The sequence below is a fragment of the Pogona vitticeps genome, chromosome 2 (genome assembly GCF_051106095.1).
Source record: "Pogona vitticeps strain Pit_001003342236 chromosome 2, PviZW2.1, whole genome shotgun sequence".
Taxonomy (NCBI): Eukaryota; Metazoa; Chordata; class Lepidosauria; order Squamata; family Agamidae; genus Pogona; species Pogona vitticeps.
Window position 1 is genome coordinate 28,314,260 of NC_135784.1, and position 4,965 is coordinate 28,319,224.

Genomic DNA, 4,965 nt, shown 5'->3' on the forward strand with positions numbered 1-4,965 from the left:
CAAGCTAGGAAGAGCACTGCACTAGTGGGATGTGCTATTCGAGGAAGGGGACTTGGCCATACTATTAAGATAATCTAAGATTGACCAGTTGGGGGCTGAAGGGCCAATTCTGTTCCCAGGTGGCAAGGAGCCATACAGTGGTGCATGCCCATGCGGTCTCCAAAGGACTGCCGCTCCTGGTCCTCATCAAACTGCAGAGGGGGGGTGGATCCAGTGCCAGTGTCGGGCCAGAAATTAACTGCTGATGTAACCAATCATGTTCTGTGCATTCCTCCAGAGAGTGGACTAGAAGTGATTATTGTACTGTTGATTGAAGGACTATGGATGGGGGAAGGGGGACCTCCAGTCTAATTTGCATTGATTTCTATGTCATGTAATCAACATAAAATAATGTGAATACGATCATCCCAGTTCTGGAGCATTTCCTGTATTATAAGTCAGTCTAGTTGCCCCCTTTGGAGCTGATGTCCCTGAGCTTATAAGTGTGAGTGAGTGATGTGGCTTTAGCAGAACTTAAGGATAATTTTCTCAGCTAATTCAGGCTAGTTGGGAATGGCTCAAAACAAAGAAACCAGCTTTGCCAAAGAGCTTCTTTGCAAATACCTTCCTTTTACTTGTTCATGTTTGGGGGTGGGGGGAGGCCCTGGCAAAACAAGGTTTCAGTAGGAGAGAGAGAACACCCAGATGAGTATGGGGACGAAGAGGGCATGTCCCTTTGTGTGGAAGAAAGAATAAAAGGGAGGGGATCGGTGGGAGCCTGGGAAGCGAAGATGGCCTGAACTTTGAAAGAGTGAGTGGTGAGTGGAGAATATCAGCATCACGTTTAGTGGGACAGAATTAATGGGATGGGATTAATTAATTTGGACTTGTGCTCTGAGCACTTGGGCAAATGGAAGTTTGGAAGTGTGAAATGCCTGCCTCCATGGAAAAGGATTCCAAAACGTTTTGCAACAAGTGTTCCTGAGATATCACCAAATGTCTGTCTTGCCATCATGACACTGTTTCTAGAAGACCTTCTTTCTTCTAGAACTGGGACTTCATATTTAGATACATCATATTTTTTGCCAGAAGAACATAATGACACCTCCCTGAACACCCACTCTTATTCCTTACTCATCCTCTGGATAATGAATAAATTGACCTCACATTTCATCTCGACACAGTTCGTCCTGGTTCTCCTCTGTGGTCAGAACTCAGAAACCCAAAGATGAACATCGCTCTTCTGCTCGGCTTTGTGATGCTGGTCTTCTGCTCTGCAGGTAAAGAGGAAACTGGCTCAAGGGGAAGCCTATAGAGAAGATCATAATCAGGAAGGTCTCAGTGGGTCATTTTTGGGTAGGACGTTCATTCAGACATTAATGCCCATGACAGAGGATTGCATTAGCGTAATAAAGGGGGAAATGACAAATTGAGAGGCTCTTCTAGGGGAGAGTCGGGAGACGTGACTAAGCTGCCTGAGGTGGAGCAGGAAACACTATCCCCTCAAGTCAAGAGGCAAAATACCTAAAGCCAGACAAATTAGTTAGCCCCATTTGTCGATCAACACCCCCCCACACACACACATGCATCTCTCTAGAGTTAAAAAGCTATTAGCAGCTATCTAGCAAGTGGATGGGTTAGGGGCTAACGCAATCTCTAATTTTATTTTCTTTGGTATTTGCTAGCCCCCCTGAGAGACAATGCCAACCTAGTAATAGACTATAAAAATTGGGGTGGATTTCAGGCAGCTAGTGATAACCCTGCATCATTAATTAAGAGCTACATCTACTTGTTTGGCATGTTCTGATTTATACCATACAGCAATAGCATATTGTGCTATGGAGTAGCACAGGGACAAAGCTGTTGTTCTTGTGAGTGTACACCCCAGTCTGACCCAGGCAGTGTCCTATGTATGTTATTTCTGGCTGCAACTATCTGTTTGGTGTTTAGATGATGTTATTCTAAGTCAGAGATTGATCTGGAGTGATACCCAAATATGTAAGGGTAGGGCGATGTTCCAAAATCTTGCTTTCCCTACTAACTTGGAACTTCTCTGCTGCTCTGTTCTTTAAGTGGAAAGCACAGATCTGTTTTAAAGGTTTGTTTTTGTTTTTGTTTCTTTAGTTTTTCTGTAATATAAGAAAATATATTCTATTGCTGAAATAAAGTCTTCTAATGTTAGGGATGCTACCCTATGGGAAAGTTTTCCTTCAATTTCTCTAGTGCCTGTGCCTGTCTTGAAATACAACAGACTCTTCAGTTTTGAAGTAGAATGGGGACCATGTCTATCAGTCTATGAGGTTTAGTAAGGAGGTCGAATTTTTTAAAGCAGCGATTGATGGAGAGGATCATGTGCCACTGTAAGGTCAACAAATGCTGCTCCAGTTATTTTAGGTGTTTCAAAACTATCTTCTGTATGCTGTCTTAGATTTAAGATTCGAGCTATACGACTGTTGCCAGGTATAAAGCCTGCCTATTCTGGAATTAGAAGAGGTTCAGTTTTATGAGATGATTTAGTATCATTCTTTCACTTTGCACAAGTGGCATAGTAGGGCGACTGGCTTGGAACTTCGGGGATCTCGTGATTTTTTGCTTGTTTTTATTTTTCTTTAAAAAGCAAAGTATGCTGCTTATATACTGTCCCATAGAGCTTAAGGCACTCTCTCGGTAGTTTACAATTTAATTATGCAGGCTACACATTTCCCCCCTAGCAAGCTGGGTACTTAATTTACTGACCTCGGAAGGATGGAAGTCTGAATGAACATTAAACTGGCTCCCTGGGATTGAACCTGGGCTGTGAGCAGTGCTGCAGTTTAACCACTGCACCACAAGGTTCTTTCTATACCAATTACTTCATCCTACTATACCTCGCAGTGGGTTAAACCACAGAAGCGTCTGTGCTTGCAAGGTCAGAAGAACAGCAGTCGTAAAATCGAATCCAAGCGAAGGAGGGAGCTCCCATCACTTGTCCCAGCTCCTGCCAACCTAGCAGTTCGAAAGCATGTAAAAATGCGAGTAGATAAATAGGTACCACCTCGGTGGGAAGGTAACGGCGTTCCATGTCTAGTCGCGCTGACCACGTGACCACGGAAACTGTCTGCAGACAAAATGCTGACTCCATGGCTCCGAAACGGGGATGAGCACCGAGCCCTAAAGTCGGACACGACTGGACTAAATGTCAAGGGGAACCTTTACCTGTACCTTACTATACCTCTTCATACAATAACAATTTTTTTCATGTTCTGCCGTACTTTTAGAACTTGTTTATTTGCCCCGTGGTTATTAAAAAGAGTTGAAGGAGCCATTCTTTTGTATTTTGCCCAAAATGCTTAATTTGCTCACTCCCAATGTCATTCAGTCCTGCCGCTTCACCATTCCTACATCTTTTGATGGCTTCCTCTTGTTCTGCCAATATGGAGGCAGTGGGAAGTTCATTGGATTCACTCTGAATATCCCATTAATAGTTTTTTATTTATTACGCATTGATTGGTCTTCCCTGCCTGGAGCAGTCAGGTATGCTGTTTGGTGGGAGGTTATATTTGCAGACAATGTCCTTTTGTTTCAATGGTTGTTTTCCCCCCCTCTTCAGTAGCTCTCCCAGCTTCCTAGCTTCTTCTTGCCATGTTCTAGTATTTATCCAGTGACTTATTTTTGTTTCTGCAAAAGTTGGTATCCAACTTCTCCCAGCTTATGTTGTTTGTTCACTAAAAGGATTTTCTTTGAAGTGTGAAATATAATCTAAGTATTGGGCATGTGTTTCCACAGTGAGACCTAGGATGTTGTTGTTCCGGCATCCGTTTGTGGCTATCATGTAGATGTTTGCAAGGCCAAACTAGAGTTCTCTTTTCTTTCTCAGCCCAGGGTCTTTGGTGCCGTTTGGATACATCCCTGGGGAATGAAATCAAGGATTGCTACACTTGCGGAGAGAACCATTGTTTCTCGGAAGCAGTTTATGTCCGTAAGTTCCCTAAATCCCACAGCAGTGGGCTTAAAGTGGTTTGGGATATTCCTTCCTTAATTCGTTCCACTTGATATTACCCTCTTCTTCTCCCATGCTTCTGTCACTGCTCTTCTGAACCTCCCATTTAACATTGCTGATTTTTCTCATCTAGGGGGCAAGTTGGCGATCTGGAAAGCAGGCTGCACTGATGACAATACTAAATGCAACACTACGGAACCAAGATTTCATAACGGACATAGGGTTTCCCTAAAAAGAATCACTTGCTGCAATTCGGATGAGTGCAATGCTGTGAAACCACCCAGATTCCATTGATGGCATCAACTCTATTAATTCCTAAAGGATCAGCAATTAAACAAAACAGGATATAGGCTGCCCCGAATATCACTCTTGCCTGACGCACCCATATTCCATTCAAGAAAATACACAATTCTGATGCCTCACACAACCTCTAGTGAGACTATAGATCTCTAAATTTCTTTGCTTCCATGGTGCTGCGGTTCTAAAAAGTTATAATTCTAGACTCTGTAGATGCAAGTTCAAACGGTGTGTCCTCCGCTAGTATTCTTGAGTGCTGCTGTCCATTCGAGCATGTTCTTGCTAAACCTTTTGTGTGGGAAACCTCTGCTTAAAGGTTGTAGCTGCATTCTGTTCCAGTGATGTGCATACACTCCTGGCAGGAAGTGGCAGCTGCCAGCAGGTGGGGTAAACCCTTATTCTGCCCTTTTGCTTAGAGGTAGAGCATAAGATCAACAAGTTATTTCAGCCAATCCTAGTTGCGATTAGTATCCTATCTGAATTCTAACAACATACTATGTAACTCATGCTAAGTCAATAAAAAGAGTTCTCAGGACGTTGCCTTGAGACTCCTCTGTCTCGGACATCTGTTGTTGACTCCCTTGTATTTTCTCTAAGGCAATTAGCCTTCCTTTGTTCTGTGATCACGCACATTTTGGAGTATTTGTTATTGTTTAGTCGTTTAGTCGTGCCCGACTCTTCGTGACCCCATGGACCAGAGCACGCCAGGC

The 4,965-nt window shown here is 43.4% G+C and overlaps 1 long non-coding RNA gene across 1 annotated transcript; it reads left to right on the forward strand.

Moving 5' to 3' along the window:
* The first annotated feature begins 553 nt into the window (after positions 1 to 553).
* On the forward strand, positions 554 to 4,727 carry LOC144587567 (uncharacterized). Its single transcript, XR_013542713.1, has 3 exons — positions 554 to 1,259; positions 3,836 to 3,937; positions 4,092 to 4,727. It is a non-coding gene; the product is annotated as an uncharacterized LOC144587567 (long non-coding RNA).
* The last annotated feature ends 238 nt before the right edge of the window (positions 4,728 to 4,965 follow it).